Consider the following 22,570-nt stretch of genomic DNA (forward strand, 5'->3'; position numbering starts at 1 on the left):
CGAAGGGGTTATCATATGCTCGATTCCATGGATGAACAAGAATTAGCCAGGTCAGCAGTACAATGGGCTGACAGTCCCGGAAAATATAGTGATGATGCACTAGCACACACGTTTTTGAACCTTACCCCAGACGAACAGCGTTTAGCTGGTATATACATGATTCAACACCTCCTTATATTATATAAAAGCCAACACTCCGATCCTGGTCCCCTACCTGACATATTGACAGAATTACTCACGAATAGATGGAGAGGTTCAGGTACTGATTTAATTAAAGAAATTCTAGAATTTCGAAACCAGTATATTGTTTTCGTATGCCCAGAACATGTTTCAGTTCCCATCAAGGAAAGAATAATGTATTACATGGATAGACAGAATCCCTTACGCGAAGTGCACCCCATTAAAATTGATGACGAAAATTTTAAACGCGTGTTTGTGTACACGCCCATAACTAAAATTGAATTATTAGAAATGAAGAAAGTAGTACCTAGCCATGACAAGGACCCAGCAGGTTTCCACCGTGAGATAAAAGACATGTTACTCATGGGAGAGTATACTTATCCTGACATTATGAAAATATTAAAAGTATTAATGCCTGCCGGTATTTACGAAAAACTCAAAGAAAAGGATTGGGAGGTGGGAGACCAAAAGATAGATTGGACAGCATTAGAAACAGACTACAGCATTACCAGGATTACTAGTGCAAGTATTACCATGTTTATTAACTACGAAAAAGGAAGACTGGGGTGCAATCTCAGCCTGTAAACAAAAACAAGATGAAGACACTAGTGATTTCTATTCCCGATTTGAAAAATGTTTTGGTATTAATAGTGGCATAAAAGCAAGTAGCGAGTCGTATCCACATCTGTTTGTGACAAAATTAGTTGAAAATTCCCTGCCCCAAGTTAAGAATAGAGTATTGAAATTCGAGAGTACCTGGCAAGGTAACACCCCGTCACAGATGTTACAAATGTTACAATACCACCACAATAGAATTAGAGAAGAACAAGAACATGAACAAAGACGTATGAAAGACACGAAAATGAAAATGCTTGTTGCCCAGTCAGTTCCAGCTGACAGTCATAGACAGGGTATGCCACAGTCCAATGATTCAGCGGGTCCTGTAAAAGGGACATGCAACTATTGTAAACAGCCAGGTCATTATATACACGATTGTGCAGTCCTGAAACATAATATCTCCACGGGTAAAACCCAGGAGAGACCACGTCCACCTAGACAGGATCAGATCCAACAACAAGCCCCTCAGCATGCACAATCTAGGCCAGCCCCGCAACAGGCAGCTCCACAACAGACCGTAGCAACATCACAACAGCAGCCTATTGCTGCAACACAAACAACGACACAACAGATGTACCAGTATGCACAAACTGACTATCCCGATTATCAACGATACACATGAAATAGCCTAGAGAAGGAATTTGGCTTACCCCTTATTGAGGTTCCTGTAGATCAAGAGGGACCTTATGTACATAGTGAAGTATTAGGGAAAGACAGAAAGTTTTTACTCGATACAGGGGCAAGCAGAACAACTATAAGTCGTAGCGAAGTTCCAGGGGCACCCCTCTCAGGCTCACAGAATATTTCCCTTGGATTCTCAGGAAAACCTATCATTAATGAAGTATCGCAACCCCTTCCACTTACGGTTGGTCCATTGACACGAACTACAGATTTATTACTTACTAAATCATGTCCAGAAAACTTGTTAGGTATAAAAACATTGAAAGCTCTAGGAGCTATAGTATGTTGTTCTCCGGAAGGAGTACGATTATTTTTACGTGACTTCAAAGGACACTACGTGTCCAGAGACATGGATCACCGGTTACAGAATTTACCTATACATTTATGGGCACAAGGCCCCACCGATGTTGGTTGCATGAACATTACACCATATCGAGTCACACTCAAAACAGGAGTGGTACTACCACGAATGCGACAATACAAGCTACCCCCAGATGCTGTTGTGGCTTTGCTGCAAATCATTGACGAGCTCATTGCACAAGGAGTGGTTGTGGAAACCGACTCCAATGTATGTAATTCCCCGATAATTCCGATTCTTAAAAGAACTGATCCAAAAGCACCGCCAGTATATCGATTAGTTATTGATCTGCGCGAATTAAATAAATGCATTGAACCACAATACCCCGTGGTCCCAGATATTTCTTCATTACTAACAGCTATTGATTCCAAAGCAACGTTCTTTACTGTAATTGATCTCAAGAACGCTTTCTTTAGCGTCCCAATCGATCCGGAAAGTCAATATTTGTTCGGATTCAGTTTAAATGGACGAAGTTTTAAATTCGCACGCGTACCTCAAGGATTCACAGAAAGCCCCAGCATCTATAGCCAAGCACTGAAAAGAGAACTTGACAGTATCCACATGCCAGTTAACACTGCCCTGCTTCAATATGTTGATGATCTGCTGATCACCGCCCGAAGCGAACAAGAATGTGAAAAAGCATCACTAACGGTTTTACAGTTCCTAGCCGACAAGGGGCACAAGGTGTCCCCTTCTAAGATGCAATTCTGTGTCCAGCAAGTTGTGTACCTTGGGCACTTACTGTCCAAGGAGGGAAGACAGCTTACACCTGACCGCATCCAGTTAATTGTTAACATGCCACCACCCAAGACACAAAAGGAGGTGCGGGCTTTCATAGGCCTCACTTCATACTGTAGGCAGTGGATCCCCCAATATGCATTTCTAGCAAAACCACTCATTCAGTTGACAACACAGGAGGCAGCGACATCGACTGTCCTCCCTTGGACTCAAGAACATACACAAGCCTTTGAAAGCTTGAAGAAAGCTTTATGTCAAGCACCCGTTTTAGCAACACCATGTTACAGTAAACGTTTTACACTTTTTGTTACAGAACGTGAAGGTACTGCTTTGTCAGTACTCACTCAGGAACAAGCAGGATCGCACAAACCATGTGCTTATTTTTCTAGTACATTAGATCCCGTAGCCCAGGCTCTTCCTGCGTGCCTGAAATCAGTGGCAGCAACAGCTTTAGCGATCAGACAAAGCGATGCCATAGTGTTAGGACATCAATTGACAGTACAAGTACCACACGCAGTAGAGGTTCTCTTGAACCGCACACAAACACAACACTTGACTATAGCGAGACTTACCGGTTATGAATTGACACTGTTTCAGCCACACATAGAAATCAGACGTTGTAGTACATTAAATCCTGCCACACTTTTGCCAGTAAAGGGAACAGACCCATTGGCACATGATTGTATTGAAGTTATTACTATTACGACGAAACCCAGACAAGACTTGACTGATATTCCATTATCAGATCCGGACCTGACATTGTATGTAGATGGTTCATGCATGAGAACAAGTACAGGAGAATTAGTGGCCGCTTATGCAGTCACAACAGACACTGAAATCATTGAAACAGATTGTATTAACACTTTGTCAGCTCAAGCAGCAGAGCTCATCGCTCTGACACAAGCCTGTATTCAAGCCACAAATAAGAAAGTTAACATATACACAGATTCACGTTATGCATTCGGAGTTGTCCATGACTTCGGCGTGCTATGGCGAGAGAGAGGTTATTTGACCTCTCACGGTGCCCACATCCAACACGGACCCCTCATTCAAGCTCTACTAGATGCAATTTATTTGCCCACTGCAATATCGATTATGAAATGCAAAGCCCACACAAAAGTTACCGATATCATTTCTCAGGGTAACGACCTAGCTGACCGAACAGCTAAACAAACTGCTCAGAATCAGACTCATACAACTGACACGACAAAGACAATAGTTCCGACACCAACACATTGCATGACAGTTAAGGATCCCGCTCTTGACGTAATTGACATACAGACACATGCTACACCAGAAGAAATAAAGAAATGGACTGAATTAGGAGGGATCCAAACGGATCAAGGATGGATGACGAAGGGAAAATCTACATGGTTTCTCCCCGACTCCATGGTTCAAGTCATCATTAACACAATACATAGTCCGGCGCATCTAGGAGAGAAAGCTATGCTAGACAGTATTCAACACATTTGGTTCAACAAACACTTACGAGCAGCAGCTAAACAAAAAGTACGTACCTGTATGATATGTTGTCAGTTTAATCCAGGTAAAAGCATTCCCGTAGAGCAAGGTGGATTTCAACCTCCCGATTACCCTTTTGAAGTCCTCCAGATGGATTATATCCAGATGGAACGATGTCGAGGATTCAAATATGTTCTCGTAGTTGTCTGTGCTCTTTCCCGTTGGACAGAAGCCTACCCGGTTTCAGATTACACTGCCCCGACTACTGCCAAACAGTTAGTTCGAGAATTCTTCCCACGGTACGGTTTGCCCCGTGTCGTGTACTCAGACAACGGCCAGCCATTCTCATCCGAGTTAATGAAACACGTTTCACTTCTGTTAGGCTACGAATGGAAATTCCACTGTGTCCGACATCCCGAGGAAGCAGGTCTCGTGGAGCGCCATAATCAAACTCTGAAAATTAGACTGTCCAAAGTATGTAGAGAAAAAGGTGTCGATTGGATAGTAGCTTTACCAGTTGCACTCTTTTACATGAGAATGGTAGCACACTCTCGAACAGGGCTATCCCCGTATGAGGTGATCTTCGGTAGACCACCAAATATGTGGGGGACGCCTATACCTCGTAAAATCACTGATGTCGATTGTAATATGCTGACAGATTACCTGGCTTCCTTGATGTCTGCACTACAATCTTGTCGTTCACAGGTAGCTGCAGCTTTTCCCGATAACACTGAGGTGAAGCCCCATGACGTGGTTCCAGGTGACCTGGTTCTTGTGAGGAATTTCGACCGGAAGACCCAGCTGGAGCCTAGGTGGCAGTCGCCCAAACTCGTCTTACTGACCACGAGGACAGCCGTGAAGATCGAGGGACGTAAAGGGTGGTTGCACTCGAGCCATATCAAAAAATTTTATGGACTACCGTCCGATGTGAACACTCAGCCCTGCATTCCCTCACAGACTGACTCAAAGCTCCCTTTGGCTGAAAAAACAGAGACTGAACTCTATAAACTAAAACTAAGGTCTAGCAAGTCAGACAATTTGTTTAAGTCCTCTCCAAGGTGAATCGGTTGAATTTGTCTCTGACATGTATCCTCTAGACCGAAATAGAGAGAGAATTAGACAGAAACAGCTCAAAAAGCATGCGTATTGTAAATCACTTCGTAGTCATTGCATAGTGACATTATTAATTATGTTTTTCCTAAGTCTTCTAATCATTGTTGCAAGCATACTGTTACACATGTATTATCCTATTTCTAAGCGTGTTTTCAATGCTACTGCCGAACATTCTTTTAGCGAATTACCCCCGCATGAGTTGTCCTATAGATTTGCGCTGCGCAACAACACATTCATTAGTATGTTACATCATTCCCATCAGACCAGCAATGCTACATATTGTTGGATATGTGGCCGACTCCGTCCCTATCAGAACTACAAGGGAGTTCTGCCTCTCTTTCCGTATCCATTCACACACGATGGCTCCTGTGGAGCATGGTTTAGTTTGATTAATTCCCTAGATTCAAATTCAGTAGTTTATCAAGATAACTGGGTATGGGGAAACCTGAACCTAGTTTTACTTAAAGTCTGCTACCCTAACAAGGAGGGACTTCCCAAAAGAACAGGAACTGATCTAGAAAATGAAGTATATGGATTAGGTAACTTTACACTTAACCTCATGATTTTGAATGTTGAATCCGAAACTGTACCAGTCTTGCCCGCTATGTCAGTATTTCCAGTTAAAGGTGAATTATGTGTAAGAAAGAATGGTTCAATACATATGGGCCATAGTAAATGTACCACTGTAATAGAATTCATTGATCAAGGCAAGTCTACATTTAGAGCTTCTCGTCATTCCTACTTCATATGTGGCCACACCGCATATATACGTTTACCTCTAGATTGGGATGGTACCTGTTACATTGCATTCCTTTTGCCACCTGTTTTTCTAGCCCCTCCTGATTATCACAGAAATACTCATTTAGTTCACAATAGACAGCAGAGAGATCTCCCAATTGTCGACTACACTGAAACGGCATGGGAACAATATACAGATTTCAATAAAGGTTTCTTTCCCTATATAGGTACAGTCACTAATAGTAAGCTGATACGTAGATTAACCAGAACCCTCGAAGCAGTGGTGAATGAAACTACTTCCGCCTTAGGCAACTTAACAGAGGAGCAGTCTGCCATGCGGATTGTTGTTCTTCAAAATCGTCTTGTCCTTGACGTCATCCTGGCCGATAGGGGCGGAGCTTGTAGGGTCATCGGATCAAGTTGCTGCGTTTTCATACCAGAAAACTCGCCGTCATTATATAAAGCCATAACTCGCCTTCATAAGATTGTAAGCCAGATACACCAGAATCCAGGCACCTGGACTTGGTCCGGTTGGTTTTGGAGCGTGTTGTCAGCCTGGGGATGGAGGATCCTATCCTTCCTAGGTATTGGCTTTCTCATACTATTCAGTTGTTGCTTATGTCTACAATGTGGGCCAGCGATTTGTGGTCTGTGTGCCACATCGTGTATCCCGCCTTCAAGTTTTCATTCAAGATCCCGGAAGAAGAAAGAAGAACAAATGATGCTATATGAACAGATTGATGGATTACTGAAGATCGATATCTCATGAAGGGTCCGTAGGGGACAAGGAGGGAATGAGGAAATATGAATTTTATGATCAGTTATGTCCCCTATCTTAGACCCCAACGGCTCCATGTACATGCTACAAGTACATGTATGTTCCCTCCAGTTCCAGCTATGAAGACACAAATACATGTGCGTCCAACGTCAACATGCCCTCTTTCAGATCCGCCATGAATGGGTCGGATATTCCGTTCCTAAGTATGAAAGGCCACCGACTTTATGTGGTCCACTTTCCACGTTTTACAGTTCAGGCAAGTAGGCCCTGAATTCTTCCATCAAGCCTTTTCCTGCCTTCTGCCTCTGAAAGCTCCAGTCTGAGCTTACATCTGTATCCATGAACTTTGTCCTACTCCCTGCGCGGCTAACGGTGCCTGACATGGCCTGTTGCCTGCCAAAAAACTGTATTCAGCCTTCAAGTTATCTGCTCCGCTCCTCGTCCAATGCATTCCTGTCTAGCAGTTTAGGTAAACATCCTTCCAGCTACCGAGCAAAGGGCCCGGCTTCACCGTCTTCATACAAGTAATTCATAGCCCCGCTACCATGCCCCCATCTCATGTAGACACTTAGACGCTTGTACACGCACTAACAGTTAGTATAGAATAAATTCCGTCCGAGAGACCTTTCCTTCCGGATAATACAGTTCCTTAAACATAAGATATTAGATATGATTTGGGATTAGGTTGACCTAACCCCCAGACTTCTGTCTCCACATGTAGAGCTAAATGTCAATTCCCCTGCACCCTCTAGTTGCACGTCAATCACACGTCATGCGGCTGCGCGCGCATCTCTGCCAAGTATTTCTGCTGACATTGCAGGATTCTCCTATGGATCCGCCCACTTGTGACATCACTTTTAATGACGTTTCTAATATACGCCCATTGTTACGCCTTTCTTCATTACGTATGTATACTCTTATCTGTATTATCAGCTGTTACGCCTCCTGCATCTGTCTCAATGTAATGCTTTTCTTATATATGTCGTTACTTGTCAATAATGTATCGCCTATCCCTTCCTGAACCTTCGTGGTGATGGAATATGATGCCATGATTCGAATCATCATTCCTTTGTAGAGGAATAAAGCCTTTTAGAACCTCTAATACCACGGATTCTGCCTCTTATTTTTACTGAGTTATTCTTACTAGACTTTACCGCATAAAAAATAGTACAGGTAATTTAAATATTTACCACAGTTCAATCAATTGCGCTTCCTGTCTCTCTGTCACTTTTACTTGAGCCCACATAGCTTTTTCTTTTAATTTACGCTGCTTTGCTTCAATCTCATCACTAAAATATGTTGCAAGTCTCAATACTTCATCTACCTTTTTATTTTGCCAATCTACTGTATGCTGTTTAATCATTTCACTTACTTCAGGACGCAATCCATACACAAATCGACATACAAAATGACTCAAATCCTTCTCACTTAAATTCTCACCACCACTGTATTGCTTAAAAGCTAGTATCAACCTTTCATAATATGCGTGAACAGACTCTTTCACTTCTTGATGAGTTCTATCAATTTTTACCCAATCAGTTTCTTTAGGAGGCACTTCATTTTTCAGAAAGGTAACTACTTGCTCATATTTTCTCATTACTTCTGGATCAGGGGCACCTGTTTTTGGATCTCTAGGGTATTTTTGAGTAGGCCAACCTATTGTAATTTTACATTCTGCCCATAGGTCTGCTGGTACAATTATGTCAAATAAACTATTCAAATCAATCCATAATACTTTTGATAATTTTACAAACCTGTCTACCTGCCTGTACCATTCAACCGGCTTCTCGCGCAAGCGAGGAAAGTTATTGGTGAATGATAAAATATCTTGTCTGGTCCAGGGGACATGCACATAGCCTCCGCCTGGAATCTCCCTCATGGGATATTCAGTCACTACCTTTTCTTTTTCTCTTACTGGATAAGCTGCAAACGTTTTGTCCGTTGCATTGCCTTGTTTTCAAAACCATCTACTTTTCCATTTGTCTACATCACCCCATTTTCTCAGTAAAATAATTAAGTCTTTAATCTGAGTTGTTCGTCCTGCAGTATTCAAATTTTCAATGTCTCTTTCAGAATAGTCTACTCTGCATGGTTCTTGTAATGACTTTACCTTTTCAAAGTCGATACCCATTTCACTTGCTACTTCTTCTAGTCTTTCGTGTAAATTTCTTGCTCTCCATGTTATACTTTTGCATAGAAACATTAATTCTTCATCCTGATAGGCTTTTAACTTTTCTGTGGGAATGGTTCCTACTCTTAATTCTTCTAAAACTATTTTTTATTTGGACGCATCTGAAGGTCAAGGTTCAGCATCTTTTTGCTGTAAACTCCTTAACCATTCACTTAATTCATCAGAAGTAGGACCTACAGGAATCATTTCATTCCGTGTTTTTTCTAAACCTTTTGATGACCCTGATACTGATTCTGTCATCATTATTGCTCTATTCACTAGACTCTGATTTACTGTCAAACTTTTAGTAGTACTTTGTTCAGAAATACCTACCACTTGTCCCCATGGATTTTCTCTTGAACTTATTATTTGCAATTCATTTTCTTTATTACTGTTTCAAGGAATTGTCAGACAATGCTCACTATCCTTTTGTTTGTCAAAATAGGCATTACAGGTCCTATTGTTACAGGAACAGTTACAGCTTCCATGTTTTTAGTCAATTCCCTAATCTTTTCAGTTAATTCTAAAGTAGTCCTTGCTAATTCAGCTGAATTTTCATTTGCCATTTTACCAGGTTGTGTATTTTCTGCTTCTCTGAAGGGATTATTTCTTTCTACCTCATTTTGTATTGATTCGAACTTTATGTTTTGTGGAGATTCTTTTACTGGGGCACTTGGTGTCAATAATGTGGAATTTTGATGGTACGTGGGTGGATTTTTATAAAGCATGTTTTCAAGAACATCATCCTCCAACTCATGCACACCTGTTACAGTCTGTTGTAACAATCAGGCTCAGAATCATGCTCAGACTCATTTAGAAGAATCTTAACAAAGCAAGATGGTTTTGGTACAATGTCGAATGTGTCTTGGTTTACATTATTTTTTCCCAATGTATTAGCCAATGCTTGTTTATTAAAGCTAAGTACTCGTGATGACATTCTGTAAGCAACACGTGTTCATGTTTAGGTTCATTGTCATGATATTTGATTCCGCTCGCTCTTTTCTTATTATGCACGTTTTTTGAGACATGCTCCATAATCGGCAGTTGCAGGTCACGTTCTTGGGCAGGTGAAATCGGATATTTGCAAGCACGTGTAACACTGGTTCCTCCTTGCGCCAACCCCACCCTTCAGCAATCCTATTTAAGCCCCAGACATGCTTCCACAAGCGCTTACGCTCGTTGCGTCTTCAACTTACCTGAGGGCAGAGATCCAGGCTCCCTCCTCCACGATCCAGATCAGCTCCCGAGTGACTTGAAGGTTCCGGTCCGGTCCTTTAATCCTTCCCTCGTAGTTCAGGAAACAGCAAAAGCTTTCTTCCGGAGCGACGAACAAAGGCTTCCCACGCTGCAGAGAGGAAACAAAAGGCATGCAGAAACAGTGAGTAACCGGCTGGCTACGTAAACAACAAAAAGTAAGTTTCTGGCATACATCTTGTACTTTCGTATGGAATAACTTCTGTCAGCACATTAAACTAAATACTTGGCCAAGTTCGCAGGAAAATGTGATAAATCACTAAGCAAAGACGTTACAACTTTAAAAGACTGCGTATCTTATTTGGCTTTGGAATCTTCTCTGTTGCATCGCGATCTCCTCATTCAAGGTTCTAGGAACTGTAAAGAACAGACATTTAGACTTTATCAGAAACAGAGATCTTTTGGGCATCTCCGGACAGTTTATTTGTAAGTGAAAGTTACTGGGAAAAAATCGTAATTCAGCATTGCTTTAGAAAGGAAGCTTCACAAGACAATTAAGCATCTGTTTTATTTATCATTGCAGAACCACAATATTTAATGTTATTCAGGTGACAACTAAAAAGCCTGAGAAACGCAAAGATACACATTTTGTGATCAGACATTTTGCATAATTGTTGTTGATCCTTAATTATTAATGCTAATATCTTTTTCTGTTGTTTGTTTTAAAAATTAGAGATATTTCCTGAAGAAAGGCAGACAGGAAAATAGAAGCAAGCTGCGACTGGCAGTGGTTTTTTTCTGTTTATTATTTTGTCCCTATTCCCCCTTCCCTTAAGAATTTAATTTGGGTAAGCTGTGTTCATAAAATCCAGTTGCGCCCAAAGGAAGTTCTTGGGGGAAGTCGAGAACAATCTACACATCTCTCAAGTTGAACATCCTGCCTTTCAGGTGAGTGAAGGTCAACAGGTTTATAACCTGCTGGTCCTGTATTATTTCTCTTCTCTGTACATTTTCTACTACTAGTCCATTCAACCTTTCTCCCATCAGTCATATTTTCACTTCGCCATCTCCTCATTGTCTCGTCATGATTCTCTTGTCCATACGATCTACCAAACATATATTTGTACCTTCCGCCACTCCGCTGCCGTTCTCTTTCATACATCTCATCTTCCCATTCTATCAATGCTTCAAACTGAGTAGGTCTAGGTCTCGGTTCTAGTTTCATCATTCTTTCTCTCAAATTCCTCAATACCGCTAAATTGAATGAACCATGTTCCGAAAATGCCAAACTCCATCATCTTTGGTATACTTGGCCCAATTGTCTAACCAAATACATGTATGATAGCCATATTTCGCAACCATAAAGGATGCAGGTGATTTCGGTGGAGGAAGCAACTGTCCCTCTCTAATTACAATCGGTTTGTCCTTTTTAAATAAGTGCTTGATATTTCCGAACCAGGACTTTTTCTCTTTCTCTGGTGGATCGTAATACATCATTTTCTTTTCTTAGTATCGCTAAAAAAAATTCCATGACTATTCTGTTTATCTTATCCAATCGTAGTGCGATTCACACTAACGCACCAATCCGGAGCGTCTATGTTACTTTTTCAATTCTCCAATCCCCGCGCGACTCTCACTAATGCACCAATCCGGAGCGTCTACGTAACCGTGTAATTCTCTACTCCTAGCGCGATTCACACTAACGCACCGATCCGGAGCGTCTACGTTTCTTACCAACTGGATAATCCCAGCGCAGTCTTTCTGACGTCAGCTTTTCTCGCTACTCCTGCTTCTGCTGACCCCTCCTTTACAAAATTTATCGGCAAACTTTCTTACATTCACTTTTTACTCAAATTCTGTTTGTAACGACATAAATACACCACCATTATCTGTTTTGCCAACAAATAGGGATAGTCTTGATCTTTCTCACAAGAATTCCGTCTTTCCAGAGAGCAGCACTACAATCTGCCCTACTACGGAATCATTACATTCGTCAATAAAGTAGCCCTTCCCTCTACCTTACCCTTCTAGCAAGCATTAACTAACCGTTTCTCTGGAAATAAGACACCTGTAGGAGATGCTCTGCTCCTGAGAAATAAAACCGGAGTTTCACAATTGAGTCGAATGCTATTTCATTTACGCACATACACACGGAAAATGTAGTTCATTCACACAGAATTCTGTCTTTCCCGAGAGCAGCGCTGCAATCTGCCCTACTACAGAATTATTACATTCGTTAATAAAGTAGCACCTACTTTACCCTTCTACCAAGCTTAGGGAACACCTATTACCATTCCAGTATTAAGCGTAATCAGAGTTCACGTGGACTCCTGGTACTTAAGACCGAAATTTCACAGGTGGCCTTCGCTACCCATACACCTCTTTCACACAGAAATGTCCCTAACAGTAACACACGACGATGTTACCAAATCGAACCCAGACAATGCGTTGTGCAACTTCAATCGTCACACGTTTTCCCCGTGTACCTACAGGGCAACAAACAATTCACCATGTGACTTCTCTTGCCACAGGCATCTGACTTCCTACATCCCAGACTTCTTCAAAAACAACATAAAACGCAATGCGACTCAACATAGAGTGTTAATACATAAACCAATACTCATAAAACATCCACAATCAATAATCAATATTCAAAAATCTAAAATCAATAAGCAATAATCAAATCCATATGCAATAATCACCAAACCAATGCAATAAAACCATCATTCTGAAAAAGAGGAAGCATCTAATATATATATATACACTTATCCTCCCTGCGTCGCAGACCCGTCGACACACTAACTCACTCACACACGCAGTCATTGGTGGGGCCCATAACACTCACACTTCTCCATTCATGAGTCTGCACACAGGACGGATGAATAATTCAAGCGCTGGACATGTGGGTGGGTACCTTATTACCAATAGGGAAGAAAAGTTATTTTACAGAATATACATTAGCATTCGCCACCTATAGATTCCTAATCCTAAACATCAAGGCACTCCACCACTTGGTCGACGGACCAATTAGTTGGATTGGTTGATGGTGATTTAGAACCAGCTAAAACACATTTAAGACTCTGAATCCTTTACTCTCTTCATCGAAAAAAACACAAACTCGTAATTTCTGTTAATCAAATATTTGTTTATCTAAATATTGTTTGCAATTGATATTAGCATTTGTCTCATCAAAAGTTTTGGAATTATTTAGTTCAATTGATACAATTCGCATGACATTATATTTACCTATTCTTGTTATCTGGATTTTTCTCTAATTCATTTGGCTCTGCATAATCGAATTTAACCGTTAATTGTCCAAATAAAGCAGGCCAAAGCTCATCGTCCGAAAGTTCTTTGCTCAGCACATTACAGTCCCAAAGATCTCCAAAGGACCAGCAATCGTGCAAGCATCTGTCATCGCCTGTGGGGTCAAAGAGGGTGTGCAGTCATCCAAACTGCCAAAAATGCTCTCCCCCCTCCTTATTCTACTGCTCTTTTATAATAAATTTCAGGATAACATGAAACATTTTTAGGCTAAGAAAGACGTGGATTGGTTGGTTGGGGAACGTCCGAATTTTATTCCATGAGGTTCTCATGGATTTTGCTGGTTCATTTCCTCTGTTAGTGTTCCCCTTATGTAACAATGTTGTAGGTTTGCTTGTATGTCCCAATTGTTCATTTAGACCAGTTTTTACTGACTGAAGTTTGGCAGTCCACCAAGTTCCTATCCTTGACCAGGAACATTGCAAACTGAGGTCATCGGGAAGTTCACGGAGCCATCCGAGTCTGCGCAGTAGACATCGCGCTCAGGAGACGGTGGCCACTTTTGAACTCTATTTCGGACGCCATTTTTAGGTAGGCCCAAATGTCAACTTAAGCGAAACAAACTCAAAAGAATAATTAATACAAAGAAATGAAGATTCTAATGTTACACCCTCACTAATCCCTTTATGTATCAGTATTTTACTAGTTATAGGGACATTTAAAGCAATAATATTCACATTTAGGATCCAAACAGGAACGCAAACATCACAAAAGCAACAAAAATCATGCAATATCCTATTACCACATGTTCTGCTATTAATATGCATACATATTTTAGTTATTAGAATTAGTTTGCCATGCAATTAGCAATATCCCACGTGTAATTGGTGTATGCAAATGGTTGGTTTAGTTCAACACTGCAAATCGTTAGTAAATTTATAAGTAGGTTATATAATTAGTATTTTCATGCAGAATAGAGGAGGTATACAACATTTTGCTTTACCTGCTCCATCACTACGTTGGGCGGGCCCTCCCACCCCTGGGTTGCCATGCTGCTGTGAATAAAAAATCTGGTAGACAGAAGGCCTGCCTGCTAGTGCTACACAGAGACTAGACTGGCAACCGTGCTCTAACATGCAGCCAATCCAAATGCTATTCAGCGCCAAGATTGGGGCGAGCAGGCAAACTCGCCGCTCATTTAGTGACAAGGGGTCTGCGGTTTTGGGCAACCCCAAATCCCTCAATGTGCATACAGAGAAGCCTGTAGTGTGCATGTTGGTCTGGCCAGGGAAAGGCATCTGCCAAACCAACATGCGCACTGCCGTCTGCCGCATTCACTTTGCTGACAGTGACAGTGCGCTTGGCTTGTCGTTGTCGCGTGATGATGGTGACAGTGTCCATAACCCAGCCCCACCCCCATGCCAACTACTGACTTGCGAGCGTGCCGGCTAATGATGTAAATATGTACTCTATGACAGTTTAAATGTTCTGACGTTATATATTAATTATAAGTGGGGCAACGCCCCACAACCCTAATGCAAAAACCGCCCCTGGCTTAAAATGTGTTAGTGATGATTTACAATGTTGATGGCCTACAGACGGCTGATCAATAATTTTCCCTTGAAGGTTTTTGTTTTTCTTCCCCTTTGAGAGATAGCGAGATTCGTTCAATGGGTCCATTCCACAGTCCGCACTGCTTTGTTTTATTGTTTTCTGCTTTATATTCCTCAAAGAGTCAGACCAGACCAGTCCCTTAGATAACGCAAACACAAATCTAATCTACACAAACAATGACTCAATCTTTCTCTTCTTTTTGTGCAACAACAAATTTTGTCAATCTTTTTCATTTGAGTCGGGACTCCGGACACAGTTGGTACGGTGTTAGGCACATACCCGGAGTCAGACTCAGGAGGATCAGAGATGAATGACTCAGGGTGTGGGCGTGAATGCTTCGAGTTTTCAAATTCACTGAAACCAACCGATATGGTGATATCTTTGAAGTTAAACAACAGACCTACACAACTCCTTGTTGTGGTGGTGAGTTGTGAGTGACAGCTGTGCGTTGATTTTTACTTGGTTTGAAAAATGCTATGTTGCTGGGTGTTTGTGTGCTCAGTGCTGTCTGACTCAAATTTAAAGCTCAATCGATCAATCAATCAATCAGGGATTTGTTAAAGCATGGCTACTCACCCGTAAGGGTCTCAAGGCGCTAGGGGTGTGGGCGGTGCAGGTTCCATTTCATCAAGGAGGGGTTTGTCGAAGAGCCAGGTTTTGAGGTTTCTTGTGAAGATGGGGAGCGATGGTATCTGTCTGAGGTGGAGTGGAAGGGTGTTCCACGCTTTGGCCATGAGGAAGGAGAAGGAGCGCCCTCTCGATCTGGTCTTTCTGGTGTGGGGGACCACGGCGTAGGAGATCTGGGCTGATCATGGGGTCCTTTGGGGTGCGTGGAATTTGTTCAGGTATGCTGGTCCGGTGCCGTGGAGGGCCCTTGTGTGCATGGGTGAGTGTCTTGAAAGTAATTCTCACCTCGACGGGGAGCCAGTGAAGTGTGCGCAGGTGCTGGGAGATGTGGCAGTGTTTTGGCAGGTTTAGGACTAGTCTTGCAGCGGCGTTCTGGATGTTCTGTAGACTGCGAGTGAGGTTTTTGTTTATTACGGCGTAGAGTGAGTTGCCGTAGTCGAGTGACTGCTAGTGACCGGGGCGTGAGTGACGGTCTTTCGGTGTTCGAGGGGGATCTATTTGAAGGTCTTACGAAGGAGGCAGAGGGTGTGGATGCAGGAAGACGAGACGGAGTAGATTTGTCGGTCCATTTTGAGCTCAGAGTCCAGGATGATTCCCAGGTTGCATGCGTGGTCCGTGGGGGTTGGCAGGTTTCCGAGGGCGGGGGGCCCCCAGGTGTCGCTCCAGGCATCGAGGTTTGGGCCCATGATGAGTACTTCTGTTTTGTTGGGGTTTAGTTGTAGGCAGCTGTTTTTCATCCATTTGGCGACAGCTTCCATTCCTTCTCAAAAGTTGTGTCAGGCGGTGTTGGGCTCGTTGGATAGGGAGAGGTTGAGTTGCGTGTCGTCTGCGTATGACACAATGTTGAGTCCGTTGGTTCTGACGATGGGGGTGAGTGGAGTCATATAGACGTTGAAGAGCGTCGGGAGGAGGCCTGGGGTACTCCGCAGGTGGTAGGTGTAGGGTCCGAGAGGCGTCCTGCCAGAGAGGAAGGAGCAAATCCAATCGAGGGCCTTGCCCTGGATTCCTGCATCATAGGGTCTGCGTATTAGGGTGCAGTAGGAGACTGTGTCGAATGCCGCTGAGAGGTCGAGGAGGATGAGGGCTACTATTTCTCCTTTGTCCAGTAGGGTGAGGATGTCGTCTGTTGCAGCGAGGAGGGCTGTTTCCTTGCTGTGGTTTTTTCTGAAGCCGGACTGGGAGGAGTCGAGGATGTTGTGTTTTTCAATGAATGTGGCGAGTTGGCTGTTGATGGCTTTCTCAATGACTTTCGCTGGGAAAGGGAGCAGGGAGATGGGTCTGTAGTGTTTTAGGTCGGTGGGGTCTGCCGAGGGTTTCTTTAGGAGGGGTTGACCTTGGCGTGTTACCAGTCGTCGGGGAACAAGGAGGTCGCCAGGGAGCGGTTGATGGTGTGGCGGAGCATGGGTGCGATGGTGTCGGCGGCTCTATTGAAGACGTGGTGGGGGCAGGGGTCCGTGGGGGCCCCTGAGTGGATTGACTTCATTGTCTTCAGTGTGTCTTCGGTGGTGAGGGCTGTCCAGTTGTCAATCGCTGATTTCCAGGCATCGGGGTGGTTGGTGAGGGTTCAGTGTGTTGGTTGTCTTCGTCGAAGTTGTCGTAGATGCTCTTGATTTTGTGGTGGAAAAAGGTGCTCAGTTTGTCACAGAGGTCTTGTGAGGGAGGGATGTCGGTAGACTCGCTGGTGGGTTGGGGGAACTCCTTGATGATACTGAAGAGTTCCTTGCTGTTGTGCACGTGGGTGGAGGTTCTGTCTTCAATCTCTTTTTGCCTCGCTTCTTTGATGAGTTGGTGGGCGTTGGTGGCGGCTCTGAAGTTGTTGTGGGCTTCTGTGGATTTGATGTTCCTTCAGGCCTTTTCGAGGTGGCGGCAAGTGTGTCTGTACTCTCGAAGTTCAGTGGTAAACCATCTGGCTTTCTTGGTGCGGGTATTGTTGTTTTTCTTGAGGGGGGCTATGGTGTTGGCGCTGTCCGAGATCCAGCCTTGCAGGGTTTGGGCTGCTGTGTTGGGGCCCTCGTTTTCCATGATGGTTGGGGTGGAATTTTTGAGTGAGGAGGTGAGCTGGTCATCTGTGATTTTGGTCCAGTTTCCTCATGGGAGCAGGTGCTGGTGTCTGTGGATGCTGGGTCTTCTGAAGGCGAAGTGGATGCATCAATAGTCAGTCCATGGGAGTTTGTTGGTGTGGCTGAAGGTGATGGAGTTTCCTGTAGTGAACAGGGGGTCGAGGGTGTGTCCTGCTGAGTGCATGGGCTCGGTCACAATCTGGCGTAGTCCAATGTTGTGGAGGGTGTCCAGGAGGGATGTGGTGTTGGGGTCCAGTTAGTTGTCGAGGTGGAAGTTGAGGTCTCACAGCAGAGTGTAGTTGGTGGATGCGATGGAGTTAGGGAAAGGTCTGCGGGGTCCAGGGCGTCGGTAGATGAGGGTTCCACTGAGGGTGGTGGTGGGGCCTGCCAGTATCTTGAAGTGAAGGTGTTCCATCAGTTCTATGGGCTCGTCAGGGAGTGTGCTCAGGCTGAGGCTGGAACTGTGGACGATGACGATTCCTCCTCCCGGGTGGGTGGGGCGGTCCTTCCTGGAGATCTTGTATCCTTGGGGGATGGAGATGGCGATGTCTGGTCCCGAGGTGGTATTCGTCCAGTTTTCGGTGACGAATGCTACATCCAGGGTGGTGCTGTCGAGGAGGTCCAAGATTTCGGTGGCGTGTTTGTGAAGGGATCAGATGGTGAGGAGGATGCATTCCAGGGTCTTTGGTTCGGTTGTGTTCTTGCGGGCGGGTTGTGCTGGGTACGTGTTCCGGGCGGTGCTGCAGGTGTGCCGGCAGTGGTGACAGCTGAAGGGTTTGTGGGTGTCGGCTGGTGATGCTAGCTTGCAGTTGTTGTTGCGGCCTGGGTTGAGTGCATGAAATGCACTCAACCCAGGCCGTAACAACAACTAACTGGTTGCAACTAGAAACAGACATTTAGACATGCTACCCTGAGTCTTCTCGTTGCAGTTGTTGTTGCGGCCTGGGTTGAGTGCGTGAAATGCACTCAACCCAGGCCGTAACAACAACTAACTGGTTGTAACTAGAAACAGACATTTAGACATGCTACCCTGAGTCTTCTCGTTGCACTCCTAATGCAGTTTAACGTTTCTCCTTGATTCTTCAATATAATTTTTGTTTTTCAATCTACAGGCCGTTTACCCTGCGTCATACTGGAAAAATAATATAACATACTCACACTAACCTTTCCGAACCGCATCCGCCGGGCACTCAAGATTGAAGGACAGTCTAAGAGGAATGCAGATACAACTCCCAGTTTGGCAATACAGTATAATTTTTTCTCTTTAATCATTAGAACTGTGTGTGTTGTTTATGTTTGTTTAATTGACTCCTATAGATATTTTAATTTTATTTTCTATCTTTCAAAGCATGGTACAACAGAAAATAATGTAACTTGGATCTCTCTGGGGGCAGATAAACAATTTGATTTGGTTTACCTGTTCTACTCATTATCATTCCTCCATTTTCTTTTCCTCCCATAACAGATTTATGATGGTCGGCTGCCAAGATGAATGTTGTCCTTGGGTGGTATTTGTCTTTGTCAAACCTTTCCCTCAAATCCCCCTTCCTATTTATTCATTAAACCCTTAACCCTCTTCCCCTGGGCTATGTGATTTATTGAGGTGTGAGTAAATTAAATATACACCATTAATTGACCACACACTTGGTGGGGTGGAAGCGGTGAAAGCAACGCCAACTCAGTGCAGGGTGAAGATCTTCTTCAGCTCTAACTGTAGCCCACACTGGCAATAATATATATAATTAGATTACCCACCCATGCACAGTATTCAATATTAATATTTTTTCCAAGAGGAGCATAATTCATAATTGCCAGCATCATCATCCTTCTGGCAGTGTATTGCTTGCTTCAAAGGTTACGCTTGTCCACTTCATACCTCGGGTCGACTTCCTTTTGTAACTTTTACTAGCTTACCATTCTGATTATTTTAATTTACCATTGATCATCATATTTTCTCTAGTGTGCCTCTTCTTCTTCTGTACTAGTAGTCTTGTCTCCCTCTGGTGACTGTCTCATTTTTGTTGTAAAGCTTGCATAAAAATACGGCATTAACTCATTTTTTATTTCAATTTAATTAGTTCTCTTGGATGAATATTCCTCATCCTACATTTTGAGGTCGGCTAGGAGGGAGTGGGACCTCGCTTCTGTATCTTGTGCTTATACTATTCAGCTACAGCACTAGCATGCTGCTACTGTCTTCTATCACCACCATATCATTTTGGGAAACCATGCAGCTATTGCTTCGTTTAATCACCAATAATAAAAGAACTGTGAGTTATTCATTGTTGAGCTGCAATAATTTGTATACGATGTAAATTTACACACTCAGACCCCTCCGAGTCCTTAGAGGCTAATATGGTTGCAGACTGCAGAGACTAGGAGGAGAGAGTAGTAGGACAATTGAGGGTACCAGATAACTATTTGTTGTTGTTACAGTATCAGCAGATTTTTTAAAAAAACTAGCTGTGGGCCTGCAGCAAAGGAAGGAGTGTGAAGTACAACATTAACCCTCCAAAAAAGACTTAAATCATAAGTACAACTATAAAAAAAGTATTTCCCACACAAATATAAACTAGAAAACCCACAAAACCTGGCTCACCCCCCTCCCTAACCTCAACCAATGTCCAAAGTAAGCTTAGTCCAAACAGAAAGTCCAAAAACGTAATTGTCCATAACGAAGAAATAAATAAGAAATCCCCAAAAATGTCTCAACTCCCACATTCTTACCCTCTCCCCAACAAGTCCCACCGACCAAATAAAAGATAAAAAAAGGGGCAAGAGAGGCCTAGTTGCGGGCTAGGAGCTTCCTCTCCAATTTGTCAAAATGCTCCTCCATCCTGACTTCCAGGCCATCCTCTGGAGCATGCAGCACTGAAAGGCTCCATAGAGTCTATAAGGGGAGCAGCTGTGGTGGCATGGTGGCAGGCGGCTGCCTGACCACGGCGTCAGACTACCGGAGGCACTGGCGCCTGGCTGCTGCCTCCTCCTCAGCCACCAGCCACTGACATTCAGCCCTGATGGCCTCCAGCTTCCTTTGCCGGACCATGGCTATACTTCCTGCCTGGTGGGTTGTTGTGATGATGGATTGGCAGGATTATCTATATCAAGAAAGAAAAAAGACAAATTGTAACTGTTAGAAATGGGATTTCTGGTTGGCTAAGGCTTGCGCCAAAGTCAGGCAGAAACCACCACTCTAGTCAGGGCAAGGAAGTTACACGCCAAAGATAACCCCTGCTCACCCCCTTGGTAGCTTGGCACGAGCAGACAGGCTTATCCCTGAGGCAATGTGTAAAGCGTTTGCGCGCGCACCCAGCAACAACACCCAAGGCCCACCACAAAGGAACTCCACACAAGGTATTATATAAAAATAGCCTTTGTATTACCAAAACACATTAGATAAAAACACACACTTTACAATGTGCCAACAGTCACGGGCAGAATTTACAAGGGATTATATATACAGGGGACAGGGCCACATGGACCACTGTCAGGAATTAGCACTTTGTAGACATTAGCACTTAGAACATAGGATATAAAATTACTGTTAGCACAAAATAACACATGTAGCACACTACCAGTAACTACTGGTAACAGGTAAGTACCACCTACGCAACCCTAACCACCTTAGGAAAATATCGCGCAGGGAACTAGGACCTCACTAGCACCACCTGTACTAGGAGAAAACAAACAACCGCCTAAGTATCACAATACCTGTAGGGGTAAACGCACATTACACATGATGCATCACATTCAGAGGTGTAAAACAAGGCACATGACGCATAAAGACACATTCAGAGGTGCAGGTTAGGAACAATAGCGCAAAACTCACATTAGCCACCACCTGTGGCAGTCCCTAGGCCAACTGGCCTTGTCGGGGCTAGGACGCCCTCTGTCCCAATGTCAGGGCAAGACTGAGCACACAGTCTAGGCAAAACACCAAGCGCCCAGGAGCAACTAAGCACGGCCTGCACGTTGCAGCTGCCCACTAAGTGCTGGGCAGCTGGGAAAATGCTGGGCACCTGTGTGCCTTTTCACACAAGTATCGCCGTCACGTGGGGCCTCTCTGGGCTCTAACAACAAGAACTGCCCCCTAGAGCCTTCGTGGCTCTGAGAAAATCTGTGGGGCAAGGTGGGAGCGGCCCGCTGCCATCGGGGGCCGCTCTATCACTGAAGAAATGCCCCCTGAGCCTCGCAGGCTCTAAACAATAATGAAATGCCCCCGTTGGAGCCTCTGTGGCTCTAAGAACAAGAATGCCCCCGAGTTGCTGGTCCCTTGGTCGGAGGGAGGGAGCCTCGTCGGAGCGGCCCACTGCCAAGCGGGGCCGCTCTGGAAGGAATGCCGGCAGGACCCTTTCCCGTAAACAAAGTAATGTCCCCACCAATGTGCCACTCACCGGCGGGTACGGAGGCTTCCCGGACTTCTCTTTTCGGTCCCGGCGTGGACCCTCCTTTCGCGGGGCTTCCCTTGCAGATGGGGGCCTCGCTCTGCTCCGGTATTTCACCCGGGCCCCCTCCTCACTCACCTGGACTCTGCAGGCACTCGGGGAGGCGGGGTGGGCTCCCGTCCTCTTCCGTCTTCCTCTTCTCCTGGCGCGGACTCCTTGCGGCCAGTGCAGGAGCGCGGGGTAGGCTCCCGTCGCTTCCTGCTGCTAAGTCCTGCCCACGTCTTCTCCATAGTTGCCTGGCTTCCTGTTCCACCCGGCCGCGGCGGTGATTCTTAGCTTTCGGTGGGCACCCACCAGCTAAATAAACAAATAAGCGGGGTAGGCACCCGCCGACGAGCACACAATGCGGGGTGGGCTCCCGCCTTAAAACCGGCCAAAGCGGGGGAATCCCTACGTCGGGGTTCCCTCAATTATCGTAGAGCCGCGCTACGGGCCCCCATGAAGGCGCTTTTCAGGGAAAGCGCTTCCCAAGGCAGGGGTCCCCAATTAAAGCGCTCCTAGCGCTATAAGTAACATAAAAGTGCTTCCAGG

This window comes from Triturus cristatus, chromosome 7 (genome assembly GCF_964204655.1).
Source record: "Triturus cristatus chromosome 7, aTriCri1.1, whole genome shotgun sequence".
NCBI classification, from domain to species: Eukaryota; Metazoa; Chordata; class Amphibia; order Caudata; family Salamandridae; genus Triturus; species Triturus cristatus.